The following is a 19,606-nucleotide window of genomic DNA, read 5'->3' on the forward strand; positions in this document are numbered from 1 at the left end:
GATTCCACGTATGTCTGTTGTCCATCTGTGTGCATTCTTTGGAGAAATGTCTATTCATAAGTGATATAACATGCATTTGTCTTTTTCTGTCTGACTTATTTCACTCAGCATAATATTCTCTAGGTCCATCCATATTGTCCCAAATGGCAGGATTTTATTATTTTTTTGTTGCTGAGTAATATTCAATTCTGTGAGTGTCTAATATCTATATCATTTATATCTATCTCTATATCTAATCATATCTTCTTTTTCTTTTCATCTGTTGATAGACTCCTAAGTTGTTTCCACTTCTTGGTTATTGTCAATACTACTGCAATGGACATAGGGGTGCATATATCAATTTGACTTAGTGTTTTCATTTTATTTGGATAAATATTTAGAAGTGGAATTGCTGGGTCATATGCGAGTTCTCTTAATTATCTGAAGAAACTTCATAATGTTTTTCATAGTGGCTGTATTTATTTACAGTCCCACAAACAGTGCATGAAGGTTACTGTTTTCTCCACACCTTCCCAAAACTTTCTGATAATTTGTTGACCTTCTGATAATAGCCATTCTGACAGGTGTGAGATGTTTTCTCACTGTGGTTTTGATTTCCATTTTCCTGATGATTGGTCTTGTTCAGCATCTTTTCATATGTCTATTGGCCATCTGTATGAATTCTTTGGAGAAACGTCCATTCATATTCTCTCACCATTTTTAAATCAAAATGTTTGTTATTTGATGTTGAGTTGTGTGTGCTTTTTATGTAATTTGGATATTTACACCTTATCAGACACATCATTTGCAAATATCTTCTACTATTCAGTAGATTGTCTTTTTCTTTGTTTGATGGTTTCATTGACTGTACAAAATTTTTTTAGTTTTATGTGGTGCCGGTTATTTATTTTTGCTTCTGTTGCCCTTTCCCTGGGAGACATATGAAAAAAATATTGCTAAGATTAACATCAAAGAGCTTACTGTTTATGTTTTCTTCTAGGAGTTTTGTGGTTTCAGGTATTAAATTTAAGTCTTTAATTCATTTTGAGTTTTTGTATATGGTGTTAAAAAAAACTGGTCCAGTTTCTTTTTCTTTTTTTTTTTTTGCATATATCTGCCCAGTTCTCCCAACACCATTTATTGAAGAGACTGCCATTTTCCCATTGTATATTCTTGCCTTCTTTGTCAAAAATTAATTAAAGAAATAAGTGTGAATTTATTTCTGAGCTTTCTGTTCTGTTTCATTGATCTGTGTGTCTGTTTCTGTGCTAGTATCACACTGTTTTGATTACTATAACTTTGTTGCATAGTTTGAAATCAGAGTTGACTTGTATGCACTTTTTATGTAATTTGAGTATATCTATTTTAATTATAATATAATTAAATTTGGTGTGGATCTTTTAGAGTTCATCTTGTTTGTGAATCTCTGTGCTTCCTGGACCTGGATGCCTCTTTCCTTCCCTAGGTTAGAAATTTTACAGCCATTATTTCTACAAAATCAATTTTCTGCTCATTTCTCTCTCTCTTTAGCTTTTGTGACCATTTAATTCAAATATTAGTACACAGTGTTTTCTCACAGGTCCCTGAAACTATCCTATCCTTTGTTTTTTTTTTCTTTTTATTAACTCTTTTTTCTTTTTGCTGTACTGATTAGGTGATATCCACTATTCTGTTTCAAGGTTGTTAGTTTGTGTGTTTTTTTAATCATCTAATGTGATTTTAATTTCTTCTAGTGGGTTTTTTTATTGTATTTCAGTTATTGTATTTTTCAACTCTGATTGGTTCTTTTTTATATTTTCTAACTCCTTGTTAAAGTTCTCCCTGGGTTCCTCTATTCTTCTGCCAAGTTTGGTGAACATTCTTATGCCATTACTTTGAATTCTTTGTCAGGCAAATTAAGTATCTTTGTTTCCTTAGGGTTTTGTCTGAGAGTTTTTATTATTCTTTCATTTAGAACATATTTGTATCTTCCATTTGTTTGACTTTCTGTGTTTGTTTCTATGAATTAGAAGAAACAGCCACCTCCCTTGATCTTGAAGAGGTGCCCTTGTGTATGAGCAACCTCTGTGTAGACCAGATGTGCTGGGTGGCTTTGGCAAGCTGGCTGGAGACAAAGGAGGTGCGCATGGTGCCAGGGACGTCCTGGCAGGTCAACTGGCCAGGTCTAGAGTGGGCATGGACCCTGGTGTCCCAGGGTACACAGCTCTAGGGCGCACTGGTGCACCAGGTGGCCTGGGTGGGGGCAGGTGCTGGCCTGGGTGACTCAGGGTGCACTGTGGCAGCCTTGCAGGCTGGCTAGAGCACTTGGACAGAGCCGCTGCATGTGCAATGTAGGTGGAGGCTGAATGTAAACAACGGTACTCACCAGGACAGCTGATCCTGGAGAGTTCCTGCAGATCCCCACCCTTTTGGGAGATGCCCTGGAGTTAGTAAATAGATTTCTTTTAGGTATAGTTTAGCTGCCTTTTAAATTGCTGTGCTATATCTATGCCCCAAGGCAGGCAAATCTGTGTTAGGCTCCTCAGTGACACCCTCCCTACTGCAGCTTGCCACACTGGGAGGGTTCCTGTGGTAACAACATCTTCTCTTTTACCCTTTTTATGTGGTCCCTCTCTCATTTGTTGGGCAGAGCTGTTCCATCAACCCTCGATTGTTCTTTGGGTAGAATTGCTCCACATGTAGGTGTATATTCAGTGTATCTGTGGGACAAGGTGTGTTCAAGGTCTTACTATATCACCATCTTGAACCTGACTCTCTCTCTCCTTCATATATATATGAAATTTAATCGAAGTCATCATCTAAACATCTTCCTTTTCTCTTCCCATTTCTCTAATTTCAGTGCTAGACCTTTTATTCAGGTATTTCTGTTTTCTTTCTTACATTAGGAGAGGGCCCCATTTTTTAAATACGCTTTGAGTTGTTTTCTCTGTGGTTTATCTCAAATCTCAAAGGTATAACATTCTTCAGTGTAACATGAATTGCTCAAAATATTATGTTCCAGTTCCTTAACATGATCTTAAAATTTTGCGCTCTGTCTCTATTTCTCTCCTTACTCCTTAAGAATGAATTGCTTAATTTCCTAAAAGGTATGATGCTCTGTCCGTTGTTTTTTTTATGGCTAACACTCTGACAAATTTATATTCATCATTCAAAAGTCAGATTAAATACTACTTTCTGTCACTATCATTTTTTTTCTCTGTGTTTCTATAACACTTTGTACACATCATACCAAACCTTAAGGGATTTTTGGTTTTGTTTCAGCAATTCTTTCCCTTCCTCTAGATTTGACATTCTTGAGGACAAGACTTTTGTCTTATTCTTTGTGCCACCAGTAACTAAAATACTACCTGAAACATTGTGGGCATAAAAGTAAATACTTTTAATGCAAAAAGTAAATGATCTGATGCTTCTGGGTCAGTATAAATCCATCACCACTTTAGAAAAATGTCCAGGGTGTATCATATGGATAGTGGAAAACAAATTTATTTTTCCATATAAAGAAAAAAATAAAACTTTGAGGAGAATATTAAATATCTTGTTCCATTGAGGTATTTATGGGGTTTCTGAATTGAATTGAAATTCCTACCTCAATCTAAATCCTAGATACAAGTCAAGTGTGCTTAGGGTACTGATACTAGAAAAAGAAACAAAAAGAAAAGCAAACATGAGGTTTTAGTCTAAGAATCTGAGTGCTTTTTCAAACCCACCAAATGCAAGCAGATTTATATTTATTTTTACAGAAATGTTTGCTCAGCTAATGCATTCCTAATCAAATAATGGGTGTTCCATGATGGAAATTTCAAATAAAGTTTTTAAAGCTGTCAAAAAGTAAATAAGCTAACTAGAATTGTATTTCTTTGTTTCCCAGTGGATCTCATAAATGCTTAGAGAGGAATATGGTGTACTTAGAAGTAGGTCAGATAAACACTCCAATGCAATTATAGTCAATGCCTTCTCCTCCATCCCTCACCACCAACCAATGATTTAACACGTATCTTCGAAGATATGTTCATTTTTTAAGCCACAAATAGCTCTCTGATCTAAAATATTTTTCATTAATTGCTTTTTTTGCATAATTCCACACCACTTCAAAAAGTCTACAATTCAATTAACTAATCTAATTTACTTTGTATTAAAAATAGAGAGCACTTTATGTTTCCTCATTGAGTTTGTGTTTATGACTACCAGCATAAATTTTAAATGTATTATTGTCAATGAAAGTTGAAGTTTTAACTTACTCTGTAGAGTGCACAAGTGGACAATGTATTCTGTTAAAAGTAACTTTAGATTATTTAGAAGTTGATTTTGAGTTCCTTTGTTGAGCCCCCTAAAAGTCTTTGACATGATGCATTGACCCAGAGGTTTGTTCGTCTTTCTTTTTCTTTCTTTCTTTCTTTCTTTCTTTCTTTCTTTCTTTCTTTCTTTCTTTCTTTCTTTCTTTCTTTCTTTCTTTCTTTCTTTCTTTCTTTCTTTCTTTCTTTCTTTCTTTCTTTCTTTCTTTCTTTCTTTCTTTCTTTCTTTCTTTCTTCTCTCTCTCTCTCTTTCTTTCCCCCCATTCCCACTCCAATGTTTCGTGTCTGTAGGGATTTTCTAACTGAACATAAGCTCTTCTACTTTAAGTATTGTAACAGGAGGATCACAGAAAACTTATTAAAACAGTGCTCTTGAGTACTCAGATTTAGACACTGTAGACAACAGTTGATTGCCAATGAAATATTCATGACAAAAACATGAATTTATTTTCAGTTTTATGATTCACAAGACATTAGTAATTAAGCCAAGTTTTATGAAACATCATTTTGAAAGATTTGATTAAATGGATTCAGAAGCATTGAGATGAAATGGCAAAAGTTCAGATTGTCTGAGTTTATTCTTGTTTGAAATATATCTCAATGGGAGGAATGAGAGCAGTGGGACTACAGTTCAATTCTTGTAAGGTTGAGAACTACTTTATATGAAAAGAATTTGCTTCACACATTGTGAGACAATTTGAGAAAAATTAGATTGCTGCCCTCTGAGCTCATGACATATTGGGACAATGGGCCATAGAAGGGAATAATGAACAGGATGTGGCTCATCATTAGGACCTGAGAAGGCTGCAGCATGCTCTGAGGGTTGATTTCTTAATTTTTATTTTTTTTCATGCTATCCAAGACAGAAAAGTCTACACAAATCTTTTTTTTTTCCTTTTTTAAAAAATTTATCTTAATTGTTGAAAGTATTACAGATGTCCCTTTTTTCCCCCCACTCCACCTTCCCTCTGAGATCCCTCAATCTGTTCCATGCTTCTATGTCTCTGGATCTATTTTGTTCACTAGTTTATTTTGTTTATTGTATTTCTCATATGAGTGAGATCATGTGATACTTGCCTTTCTCTGACTGGCTTATTTCGCTTAGCATAATACTCTCCAGGTCCATCCATACTGTCCCAAAGGGTATGAGATCCTTCCTCTTCACAGCTGCATAGTATTCCATGGTGTAAATGTGCCACAGCTTTTTTTATCCACTCATTTATTAATAAGCACTTGGGCTGTTTCTAGATCTTAGCTATTGTAAATTGGGCTGCTATGAACATAAGGGTGCATAAGTTCTTTCTGATTTGTGTTTTGGTTTCTTAGGATATACCCCTAGAAGTGAGATCACTGGGTCAAACAGCAGTTCAATTTTTAATTTTTTGAGGAAATTCCATACTGTTTTCCATAGTGGCTGCCCCAGTCTGCATTCCCACCAGTAGGGTACTAAGGTTCCCCTTTCTCCACACCCTCGCCAGCACTTGTTGTTTGTTGATTTGTTGATGGAGCCATTCTGACAGGTGTGAGGTGTTATCTCATTGTGGTTTTAATTTGCATCTCTCTTATGATTACTGACTTGGAGCATTTTTTCATGTCTCTTGGCCATCTGTATGTCCTCTTCGGAGAAGTATCTATTTAGTTCCTTTGCCCATTTTTTAATTGGATTTTTTGTTAAGTACAAAACTTTTAAGAAATCTCTGAGTTCTAAAATCATATATATATATATATATACACACATATAAATCATATATATATACATATAAATCATATATATATATAAATCATATATATATATACATATATATGTATATATATGTATGTGTGTGTGTGTGTGTATATATATATGGTAAAGAAAAGAAGTTATCTAAAAAATATCCTTATACTTAATCATCTTTAATTGTATTTACAACAGCTCCAGAGAAAATGTGTTTCCTGGAAAAGTCTCAGCTGACTTGACTCCTGGTAAATTTAATTTAAAAAAGCAGTAACAAGAGCTGCAATCATACCTACCTTCAGAATGTACTCTCATGTTCCAGTTCCTGAGATAAACACTTTGTTTACTTTATTTCATTCCCACAAGAGATCTGAATGACCTTATTTTGCAGGAAAGGGAATTGAGGTCTAGAGCCTATAATTTGTCCAGGACCACATCTCTGGAAACTGGAAGAAGTGAAATATGAGCTCATGTCCAAAGCCTTTGATATTCTTGAGCACACAATAAAAGAGAAAGCGAGCGAAAAAGAAAAGTTACTTCTCTTATACAGGAAAATGCAGGGACTCACAGAACTGAAATAGATGGAAACTAACAGCACTCCTAAGCTGGACAGCTGAATTGGTATGAGCAGGTTATGAAATCTTTCACTCCAGGGCAGGCCATCCCCGCGCTTGGATGGCAGTGACCCTGGACACCACCACTGCTGCAATAAACCATGGCTGCTCCTGCTCCCCTGTGCCCTTGTGACTGGTCCTCAGCTATCACTCCACCTTTGGTCACAGGTCTCAGAACCTTTGGTCATGTCTTCTTTTAAAGGTCATGTCATGGCCATCAAAAGTTGGGAGAGGAAAGGTCTGCCAGATATTGGGCTGCAACCCACTAGGTTCCACTAATTATGTAAACAAATAAGAATTCCTGAAAATAGGAAAGCTTCAGATCCAGCCTCTACAGCCATATGATTTTGCTCAGCATCACCACTTATCTGTATCTTTTTAATTAGTTCCTCTTCTTATATTTTCATCCCATCTTTCCATTCACAACAAGGTAGGCAGGATACTAGTTTTAAAACATGTCAGGTCACGTTACCTCTTTGTTCAACTCTTCAGTGACTTTTCATCTTACTTAGAGTAAGGAAAACCTTAAATACAATTTTCAGATATGTGGGCAAGACTAGGGGAGCAAACAAGGAGGGATAGTGAGGTACTCAGGACCTAGCAAAGTTAGGAAGCTGTCACCACTCCTAGGCTTAAATGTGCACATCAGCTACTCTTACACCTCAGGACCATGAGGTGATGTGGAGGTGGGTCCAAGTAAGTACTGTACACACAGTGGGTTTGTGTCATTGATGAAGAGCTTCAAGCTTAAGAGCCCCCAACCTTATAAGCAAGCTTTTCTAGTAAACCTGCCCAACCTTTGTCCCATAATAAAAACATCCTCTTTCCTAGGTTGGATTTCGAGTAAACCTACCTTCTGCTCTAGAGGGAGATGCCATCTCTACCTCCCAAGGCTGTTCATTTAGTTTAGAACAAACGCTGTCATAAGACAAGCGGAAAAACACAGATTCATAGAGACTTATCTCTTGACATGTGCTACATATACGTCCATGTTTTATTAAAATATGTTTTTATTGATTTTCAGAGAGAGAGGAAAGGAGAGGGAGAGAGGGATAGAAACATTGATGAAAGACCATCATCGATTGGCTGCCTCCTGCACGCCCCTTGCTGGGGATCGAGCCTGAAAACCAGGCATATGCCCTGATTGGAATTCGAACCAGTGACTAGTGACCCCTGCATAGGTTGATGCTCACTTACTGAGCCACACCAGCTGGGCGATTCATGTCAATGTTTTAAATATTTGTTATATGCTCTGGATGTCTAAAATATTTCATGATATATCAAAATAACATGAAGTCTACATAGTTGGCCCTGGGTACTACATACAGGGTGTCGCAAAAAAAATGTATACACATTTTAACAGCTGATAGCTCAATTTTGAAAATGAAATGTACTTTAATAAACACTGCCTTTATAATTATTCAAAGTGTGTGTATAAATTTTGGGGGACACCCTATATGTTCATTAGATAAAGCTTGCTAGTTGTGCTGTTACAATCATCACTTTCTTATATGATTATTTTCTAGTGGATATCTTGATACTGAGAAAAGTATATTAAAATACCTCACCATTATTTTTGAGTTTTAACTTTATTCTTCTATTTCTTTAGATTTTGGATAGGTATTTATAATAATTCTTTTTTGTTGAAAAGATTATTTTGTTCTACAGTAAGTGTTACTATATAACTGATTTCTTCTGTGGGGATACCTGTTAGGCTCCTGGCTGTAAATAGATGGTTCACTATAATAACTGAGGAGATTTTAATAGACTATTTACAAAACAAAAACAGAGCCTCAGATACAGAGAACAAGCTGATGGTTGCCAAAGGAGAGTGGGGTGGAGGTATGGAAATAAATAAAGAAAAAAAGAAAAATATCTAAATGTAAAAAACATTTTTAGCTTGTGGGCAATAAAAACAAACAAACAAACAAAACAGGTGAGGGTAAAAAGATATTATTTACAAAGTTATGGACAAGATTTAATGAAACAAAGGATTGGTGCAGTATCTGGGGGTACAGGTATTTTAGTTCTGTTTTCAGCTCTCCCCTTTCCCATCGTAACACTAATTTTTCATTGGAATTTATGTGGCACAGTGAATTAATTAAAGAGCATTATGTTTCTCATGAAGCTGCCCTTTCATTCCTCTCCATCAGATTTCCCTTTCTCACCTCCAAGTTAAGTCCCTACAGTTGGTAGCTAATCCAGCCACTCCTAGGCACTAGAACAGTCCTTGTTAGCCTTAACATACCAGGTTGGAATGTAATCTGATCTTCACTCTCTCATCCAGTTGGAAACTTCCAACGCTACTCAAATCAGACTTGTGAATCCCTCTAACTCAGGGCTCTATGCTTTTACACTTTCTCCAGTTATGCATTCCACTCCTGCATTCTCTTCCAAGATGAGGGAAATCAGAGGGAGAAGCAAAAAATATTCACTGGTCCATGTTTATAATACAGTATTTGTGTTCTATGTGTAGCAAATGTTCACATGCTGGCTCTTTTATACTACAGTTCTTTTTCAGTTTTTCCACAAATCCTCCCCATATCCTAGAAAAGATCTTGGAACGCCCTAAGTGATACAATCTCTGGCTGACCTCTCACACTTCAGCTCAGCTCCTGACCTGGTGCTATTTCCCATATGTTCTCGTTTGCTACTGCCGCATAACAAATTACCACAGATTTAGCAGCTTAAAACAATACTCATTTATATTCTCACAGTTCTGTTGGTCAGAAATCCAGGTATGGTCACCTGCATTAGCTGCTGAAGTCAAGGCATTGATTAGTCTGGGCCTTTCTCTGGAAACTTTGGGGAAGAATCTGCTCCCAAGCTCTTTGGGCTCACTGACAGAACTCAGCTCTCTGTAGTTGTAGGACTGAGCTCCCCATTTTCTTGCTTTCTGTAAGCCAGAGGCTACTGTAAACTAGAGGCCTCCCTTTAGTCCCTGAATGTGACTCCTTCACAGTCAGCAATGGTTTATTGAAACTTTCCTGTTCGTCAAATCTCTCTGACTTTCCCTTCTGCCTACTGCCCTAAAGAACACTTCAATTTTAGAGGGCTTGCCTGGTTCCCTCAGGTTTACCAGGATAATATCTTCACCTGAAGGTAAATGACTAAGACTTTCAAGTATACGTGCAAAATCCCTTCATGAGACTACCTGGATTTGTGTTTAGTTGAATAACTAGGGGATTGGACTTTTAGGAGTCATATTTAGAATTCTCTTTCAAAGTCTCTTTCTGGCTCTCAAAGCTCCACATTCCTCCTAAATGCACAATTTATTCACTACATTCCAAAGTCCTTGTCACTTTCATATGTCACTTCTTTGTGTCAACCTGACTAAGCTATAGTCCCCTCTCATTTATTCAAACACTGATCTGGGCGTTGCTGTGAAGCTATTTCATAGTCATCTACAATTAGTTGACTTCAAGTAAAGGAGGTTGTCCTTGATAACCTGTGTAGCCTGATTCAATCAGACAAAAGATTGAAGATACCTAAGAAAGATGCTACCTGTCGATGGCAGCATCAGTGCGTCTAGCCTGGCTTTCCTGATAGGCTACTCTATGGATTTGGGACTTGCCCAGGCAATTATATATATATCCTGCTGGTTTTGTTTCCCTGGTGGAACTTTGACTGATGCAGTCAACAAAAGTCTCATCAGTTTAGCATCGGTTTGAAGTAAAAAAATCTCATGTAAATATCATTAGCTCAAAAATCCAAAATCTCCTCACCTAAATCAGGTGCCAAAGAGGCCCCAGGTGTAGTGCACCTGGGCTACAAAGCTGCTTCATCTGTGGACCTGAGAAACTGCTTATAGTTTTATCAGCCTACTTTTTACCAGAAGAATACTGAGGTCCTGATAACCTTTTTCATATAACAATTTTTAATTCAAACTGAAAAGTCTAGTTTGTCTTTAATTGGCTCAGTAACATTTTACGGTCACCAGTTTCCTGCTGTAATTTCCAAATTTAAATAAATGTTTTATGATCTGTACCTGATAAATGCAATATCTGAAGTGTTTGTGATTGTTATTTTTGTGCCTTGTTTATGATGCTTTTCACTAATGGTGTGCTGTTGCCATAAATCTGATCATTGCAATCGAATAATAATTTTTCTTAACAATTTGAGGTCCAGGATGATAGCAATCTTATTTCTGAGAAGACTTTTTTCTTTTTAATCTTCCTCCAAGGATTTTTTCCCCATTGCTTTTCAAAGGGAGTTGGGGGAGGGGGGAGAAATATCGATGTGAGAGAGACACATGGATTGGTTGCCTCCTGCATGAGCCCTGACAGGGGACAGGGAATGGGCTTGTACCCTAGGTACCTGCCCTTGGCCAGAATCGAACCCTGAACCCTTCAGTCTGCTGTCTGATGCCCTAACCACTGAGCTAATCTGGCTAGGGCTGAGAAGACTTTAATGTACTTCCATTGGTATGGCATACAGGGGTGGGGAATGTCTGACCCGTGGGCCATATGTGGCCTGTGAAGTCATTTGGCCTGGCCCTGCCAAGACCTCACCAAAGAGAAGCAGTTCCAGCCATCAATTAAGGAAGAGTTAATTAAATGCTTAAGCAAATATAACAGGCTAATTTTTAAGATGATAATTTTGTATGGCCCTTGAATGATATTTTAAATATCGAAATGACCTTTGGCAAAAAAATGGTTCCCCATCCCTATTGCTATAAACCATCTAGAAGGAGTTTAATCAAATGTCAAGCCTTGAGATTCCTGGAAGCACCCATGCAAAGTCTTCTTATGATTGCTTTAATTTGGGGTTAACTTTTCCTGAAGGTAATGGCATTTAAGCCCCTATTTTAATAGCTGAGATGAACAAGGTTAAGGGTCCCTAGCTTGGACAGGCTTCCTTACATCTCAGTTTTTGAGGTATCCTTCTGGATACCAAAAATTGGTAATTTCTCTCAAAGCCAAAGTGGCTTTGAGTTCTGGGCTTTTCTCTTTGGATTCTCACCTTCTCTTTGAGTACTGGCCCAGTCATTTCTCACTATTTCCTAAGTCCCTTGAAACTTTAAAAAATATTTTAAAGAAGACATTGCATAAACTCTTTGTAGCTGTTCTCAGTAAAAGGATTGATTTGAATTCCTCAGTCCCTCATTGCTGGAAGCAGAAGTTTCTAAACAAAGTATTTGGTTGCCTGTTTCACATGTGGATGGACCTCTTGAGGCTCTAGGCTTTCATTCTATGGCTGCAGCTATAAGTGTATGAAGCTCTGAGGTTACATCCTTACGACCACTTGGGTTTAAAATACTTAACCTCAGTAATCTGAGGTCATCTATGGTTGCACCCCACTCTGTTTTCTACTCTGGCTTCAAGTTCACTCTTTATTTCTGGTGCATGGTAATTCCTCCAACCTGTGATTTTGAGATAAATTAGGTATTATTTTTATTTCCTGGTTTGTTCATTTTTAAATATTGCAGACATTTATACAAATAAACAAAGAGGTTTAGCTATTTATCTATTTTTGTAATTTTTCCAAGATTTAATCTTCTGTGGCCATCTCAGGGCAGAAGCCCTCTGTATCAAGTCACTCTGCACGATATTGGCTCATTTCTCTCTCTCTCTCCCCTTCCCTTTATTGTTTAGGCTTCTCTCCCTTAACTAAAAACATACTAAGTGCTACATACACTTTATAAGCTGTCTGAAAGGATTTTATTTACTTTTAACTTTGGCTAATTTACAACATTCTGTTTACCCTTCACTACATTTAGCATTTAATGTTACCGCATGGGACCCAAAAGATCAAACAAATTATACACGTCTGATGGCAAATTTTACATTATTACTTCATGACTACAAAGATTATTATTTGGCATATTTCTAATATAAGAATATTAATGACATTGCCAAGACCAAACTTAATTACTATTCTGCTTTATTTCAGTGGAAGAACTTACATGACTTTTTGCAATAGTACAAAAGCAGCAAGTTCTGCTAATATGTCAAAATCCTATATGCCAGATTATCCCTAGGAGATCACAGCTATCCAATAAATGAGTTGATAAAATCCCACACTTAATGGAAAGACTAGCCCTAGCTGGAGTGAAAGAGCCAACTGAAGCCCATCTGGGGATAATGGCTCATAGAACTAATAATGTGATTTACTTTCTGGTGTTTCCCCCAAACCGAGTTATTTCTTAGCTAAGGATCTACATTCCAACACTAATGCTGTAACACCAACTGGGTGTCCTACTGTTCGGTTCAATTCAGATACTACATAGAGTTAGTGCAGACTTCGCTGACCTCTCCTACTTCAGACACCGGCCTCAAGTCTTCGGTGTCCCTAAGTCACTCAAACCGCTGCCCTACTTAGCGACAAACATGGGGGGCTCCCACAACCCTCCTTCAGACTAAGTAATTGGCTAGAATGATTCACAGAACTCACTGAAAGTATTTACTGTATTTACAATTACAGTTGTATTTAAAGGATACAACTCAGTAGCCCAATGGATAAGGCAAGGTCCAAAGGGTTCCCCAGCACAAGAGCTCCTGTCCCCCTGGAGTCAGGGCTCATCACCCTCTTAGTACCTTTTGTCCACTAACCAGGAAGCTGTCCACACTTCGTAGTTCACAGTTTGTATCTGGGATTTTATTACATAGCCAAGAGTGATTAAATCGCCAGCCAAATGAATTCAGTTCCAACTCCCTGCTTGCTAAGGAAGTCGGGGAATAAAGCTGAGAGTTGCAACTAGCCTTAAAGAATTGTTGGGTCTTTCCAGCAAGGTCAGTTTCTCCCTTGAAGCCACCTAGGAGTCCACCCCGAGTTACCCCATTAGCATAAACTCTGGTATGAAAAACAAAAAACATGCCTATTACTTAGGATATGCCAGAGGTTTGTTTTGAAGTTCCCTGTTAGGAAGTGGGAACAAAGACGTTGACAAATCTAAGCTGTAAGAATAGAGCCTATGTTTCAGGGAAGAACAATTAGAATAAGAGGGAGAGAGGAAAAACATAAATATCTGATGTTAAGACAGCATGTGAAATGGGTGCACATCGTGTAGCAAAGGGTAGAATCAAGTAAGAAAACTGCATAAGAATAATTGCCAAAGAGAAAAGACTATATTATACATATTCTGATAAGTTCTTGCTCATGGCAAATAAATCCAAATGATTATTATTCCAATATAGCAACAACAGATATGGATTGGTAGTAGAAATCTCATTGGAATTGTTCATCTCATCATGAATACTTAGTTTGTACAACCTTGAAAACAAATATTTAAATTTTAAGATGAAATGAGTTTAGTTTCTCTGATGTTTTCTGGTAAGAACAGCTGTTCATGTATATTTGCCTATTCTTCCAATTTCCCCTACCAGTATCCATGAGAAATATTCCCAAGAAATTCAGTATAAATTATACTGTCTAGAAACTCACCAATTCTCATTGTATTTGCAAGTGAGAATTGAGCAATGTCAGTATGTTGCTATCTGTGATTATACCATTCTATGCTGTGTATAAAGATGACATAGATAGTGAGGAAGAGATCATGTGAGGAGCCAAATGGTCAGGGTCATGACCCTGGACCTGATACTAACTTAACATGTGATTTTAATGGCAACCACTTAACCAGTGTGAACTCTATTCTTCTCATTTGTTGAATAAATCGATTTGCTAAATTCCATATTTGATATTTCTTAATTCCATTCCTATTGACTTACAACTGTAGAATAAGAATCTGATTTTTATACAGGTATAAAAACACACCAGTACACAAACTTACTTTACACAATTTGGCAGTATTTCAGACCACAAGGAATTGAAAGTACAGATCTTGGAAAAAAATGTTAGTGGTGGATATTCTAATTTTTATTGATTAGCATAAATGCAAATAAAAATATAACATACAAATTACTCCAGCCACTCCTACAGCAATTAGCTTTTTATTTCTCTATCTCAGTTGTGCATCTTACTTTCTACACTAAGGCTCCCTGGTGGCTGGGGAATGTCGTGGCAGGGGAATCATGCAGAAGCTCACTAAACTCATGCATGCACAAACTGCAAGTAATGGAGAGTTGATGGCCCATGAGGTAATCGTAAGCAATGGGAACACAAGGCTGAAGACCATTCTGTACAGTTTCTCAGAGGTTCCAAGTGGGATTGAGTCTCAGATGCCCTTCAGAGTGATTAGCTCGATAGCATACACTGTGTACTGGATTCTCTGTCTCCATTTCAACCCCGCTGCTTCCCTTTCCTGCGCTCTGTGACCACTTCCCAAAAAACCACCTGTACACAAGCTAATGGGTAGGGCTCCATTTTCGGTGAGGCCACACATACCAAGACTGAGAAAATTCATAATGAAAATATTCTAGGAAGCAGACATTAAAGAGGAGATTTTGGTACTGAACCACTCGTTGGTTCTATGGCAATAAAGATGCCATTTCTGGTCAGAAGGCAGGTGGCAGTCAGTAGTGTTATAACTACTAGAGCGCTCACCAGTGGTAGGTCAGGATGAGTTGCAGGTCGAGGTTAACTTTTGACTTGTCTTGAACATTATGGTACATATAAGCCAGTTGTCTTTTATCTGCTTTAGGAGACTGTAAAAATAAAATAACAGGTTTTTATCTGATAATATCAACTTTAGATGTGCTGTGAAAGCCAGAGGCCCTCATGTTTAACAAGCTTTTTTGTCTTTTGCACCTACACAGCAAATGGTACTTAAACCACTCTTCAGATTTAATTATGAGGGTAGCAAAACCAATGAGGAGACCAAGAATCAAGATCAGGAAGGGCACCTGAAACTTAGATGGAACCATTTGGGATTATGAGCCTGAGGATCTTGGATGCTTAGATTCTACTGAAACCTCCTTGCTAGAGGAGAACTGGGTACCGATGCCCAGAGTCCCTAGAAAGATCTCCCCTCAGGTAGATACCTCTCTACATGAAGATGCTCATACTCAGGCCTATTATACCTCTACCCAATAACGAGTTTAATAACCGGAATCAGGTTTCATTGTAGGCTAAATGGGAAAATAGAAACTCTGTTCTGGAAGGAAATATCAAAACTCTATGTGTATGTACCAAGGAAATGCCAAAACTTACTATGTTCCCCTAAGTACTAGGGAGTAGATTTGAGATGAAATGAAGGAATGTGGAATATAAAGGTGAATAGAGGAGAATTTATTGACTTGGGAGCTTGCTCATATGACTCTGAGCTTAATTTCCCAGAAAGCACACTGGAAGCTGGGTATGCTCCAATGCTAGGATGCCTGCTTGAAACTTGGACTCACCAGCTATGATAAATGAGGTGGAGATGCTGCAACAGCCTTGCCATAGTAAGTTCAAGAGGCTCAGGAGGTATGGGTGTTATAAAAATTTTATTTTGCAAGACAAAAAAAAAACACAACAGCTCACCATCTGACTATGTTCCCTGGGAGGATTTCAAATGCATACCATCGTTAAGACAATAAGGAAATTACTGGGAAAGGGGTATTAGCATGTTGAGAAGATCGGTGACGGTTGTTCTCAAAAGTTAGGGTTGGCAATAGGAGATCCTGTGATGTGACTAGGCCCCTTGATATTATGAATGGTTCCAAAATAGCAAAGTCCAGGTGGTGGTGCTTGACTCACTAAGCACACAGAAGGCATAAAATGGGCAGAGAGGCCTAAGTAGCAACCAGGCTGCCTCCATCCTGTGGATCTGTGGTGATGGCACACAGGCCATGGTGTTCCTGGGGAAAGATGGATGAACAGCCAGATACCATATATTAGACTTGTTTAATCAAAAATAAAAATAAAGGGCTGGCAAGCAAATGACTGAAATTAGCTGGCATGTTGGAAAACTAAAACCTTTACCCAATTTTGAGATCTAAAGTATTCCATTGATGCTCAAATCCCATCAATTAAAAGTAATACTGGGCTCCCTTGAGGTAGAACTCTCCAAATCACCCCAAAAGGGACAAACAACCATGCAGCTCTTCACTGAGTAAATGGGGAAATACAGTCCTTCCTATGGCTGTTGGAAACAGAGCATAAGCTGACACTAATAGAGGGGACCAGAAATGCCACAATGGCCCTCCAGTTAGAATGTGGCTTATGAAGGTCAGGTAATGGCCCAAGTCTGTCTCACTGAGTGTCCACTTGTTTACAGCAGTGGTTATCAAAGCTTGCTACTCATTAAAATTATCTGGAAGCCTTGCAAAAATCTTGATATTTAGCTTATACCCTCTACCAACTAGTTCCTTCAACTAGTGTGAAGGCCAAGGATCAGCATCTTCAAATTTTCCCATGATTATTTCTCTAGTTTCTGCTAGCATAACGGGATGGATATACCGAGCAACTAGTAGAACCCTCATATTGGTTCTCTGACTTAGGAGCCATGATGATGGAAAGGGCCAAGAAGAAGTCCATGACTCCAATTTTCCCACCGAATGGTAAGTAAGAAATGGCAAATACTTTGAATGACTCTACTAAGTCATGTCTGCAACAGGGTGGGAGGAAAACCAGAAAGAAAACCTATGCCAGTGGGAGGAATGAAGAAATCATGTTTGTTCCTCTGGAATATGGAAGCTCCCTGGAGTGAACTAACATCCTGCTGTCACAATTTTATCAATGCTTTAAACTCCAGCATACGCTTTATGTATTTGAAACCAAGTCTGTTTCTTCTTTTGTATTTTCTCTGTGTAGATTGCCATAAAGTATTCTTAGAAAAAACTACATGAAACAAAAAGAGGCAGCCATCCCCACTCCCACCCCCCAAAAAAGAGCCTGTAGTATCAGTGGTTTTTAGTGACTGAATGGTGTTATGGGCTAAATATCTATGTCTCCCCAAATTTCATGTTGAAGCTCTAATGCCCAGTGTGTCTGGCAATTTTAGTGAGGAAGTAATTAAAGTTAAAGGAGTGGGGCCCTGATTTGATAGGATTAGTGTCCTCATAGAAAGAGGCACCAGAGAGCTTCTTCCTCCCTCCTCCACTTGAAAGGACTGAGAAAAGGCCATGTGAGGACATAGAAGGCAGCTGTCTGCAAGCCAACGAGAGAATCATCACCAGAAACTGAATCAGCTGGAACGTGTACCTTGATGATAGACTTTTAGTCTCCAGACTGTGAGAAAATGGATTTCTGTTGTTTAAGCCAGCCAGTCTATGGTATTTTATTATGGCAGCAGAGCAGTCTAGTACAAATGGTCTGGAAGGTAGACTGAGAGATCTCTAGGGGAAAGAACCAGTTGTTGCTCCTTGTAACTACCACTAAGAAAGAGGCACAGTGATGAGTGGGGGATCGTTGAGTTTTTTTAAGCCTTTTATTGAAGTATTCTATACATACAGAAAAGATACATGTCATTAGTGGAAAATGGCTTCTGGTATTCTACCAGGTTTTGGTAGACACTAAGGATCTCATCATGGGGAATTAATTAACTCTGTGATCTCAGTTTCCCTTTATGAGCTGGGTATTATGCTATAAACTGAGTCAGGAACCACAGCAATTCATTGTACAGTGCAAATAGTACATTCAGGATCAAGCTGGAATAGATCCAGAAAGCAAAAGAAAACCACAGGAACTGGTGATTCAGACTCCCAGAGCATCTGTCTTTTTAAAACAATGCTTCTTGCTCAATTAAGACTTATTCCCTTACCAAAAAATATAGACCAAGACGGGAAATCTTAGGCCTTTTTCAAGTCTAGAAATATATTCTTGCTTGTCAAAGAAAAAAATGATTGCTGCACATGCTGTCCCATTTGGGATGTACCTAATAGAAGTAAAAGGAGATTCCCCTAGTGGGCAGGGCTGCAAGAAATGTGCTCGCTATTTCAGTTTGAATGGAGAGAGAAATGACTTAGGTACAGATACATATGAACTCTGAGTAGAAGGAATGTCTTGGCTGGTTCATTATGGGATTGGACGGAGCAAGATTGGAAGACTGGAAACAAAGAATTTTAGGGAAGTCATGTGGATAAATGGATGGAAGTGGTCCAAAGCCCATTCTGTCTTGTTGCATCCCCTAGAAAGAATTTAAAATGAGGAGACATTCAACTTAAACATATGATTTGTCAGCTACTACAGTGCTAGAATAAAGGGCTTGGAAACCAAGTAACCATGGAGGAAGGGAGGGACAGGCTACATGTATGTATCAACATGGGTGCCCTCTTGCCAGATCATGGGTGCCATGATCTAGCCAAGGATAGTTGAATAACAAATCTGTCTTCAGAAACTGATGCTAAGCCCTCTAAATGACAACATCCCTTGAAGAGGCAACGGAGCTACTTGATGGAGGTTAATTATAGTGAAACCCCACCATCCTTGCCAGAATGGACAGTGGCTCCAGATATGGGATGGCCTTACTATCTGCAGACTTACCAAATACCTGATTTCCCAGCATGTCACCTTTTGCAATATTGTCTTAAATAAAAGTTTCCATTATTAAGGTATGTATATTACTAGCCATTACACAGTATCCTCTGGCCTCTCCTTATAATACATTACCTGGAAGCAGCTAGTCTAACTAAATGGCCAGCTAAAGGCTTAACTGAGATGTCTGCTTAGGAACCAAACTCTGGGGTTTGGGTGTTGTGCTCCAGGTGGGGTACACAAGTTGAGCCCACAGCTGGTACATGGTGCTTATTGCTGGATGATGCCAATTGCTATAATATATGGGCTCTGGAACCAACGGATGGAGCAGATTAGCCTCTCTCAGCATCATTTCTAACAGATTTCCCACTCCTGAACACGAAGGTGCTGCCATAGTAGATGAGCTAGTCTCCATGGGAATCACTTGCACTCAGGCACACAGTAATGGCTTTCAGGAGATTAAAGCTGTGACTACCACCTGGTCACTTCGAGCTCCTCATGCCTTCCAGTCAACTGGCAAAGAAGAGTTACTGGACTGTAAATGGTAATTGTCCCTGACTACCATGAAGAATTAGGTTGCTGCTACATAATGGGGGACAGGAAAAGCACATCTGGAACCCCAGAGATTCAGTGAGACAGCTTTGGGCCCTTCATGTCCAGCGATCATTGAATATAGGCAATTGCATTGATCATAACAGCAAAAACTAAAAGGC

Source organism: Miniopterus natalensis, chromosome 9 (assembly GCF_054644295.1).
Source record: "Miniopterus natalensis isolate mMinNat1 chromosome 9, mMinNat1.hap1, whole genome shotgun sequence".
NCBI lineage: Eukaryota > Metazoa > Chordata > Mammalia > Chiroptera > Miniopteridae > Miniopterus > Miniopterus natalensis.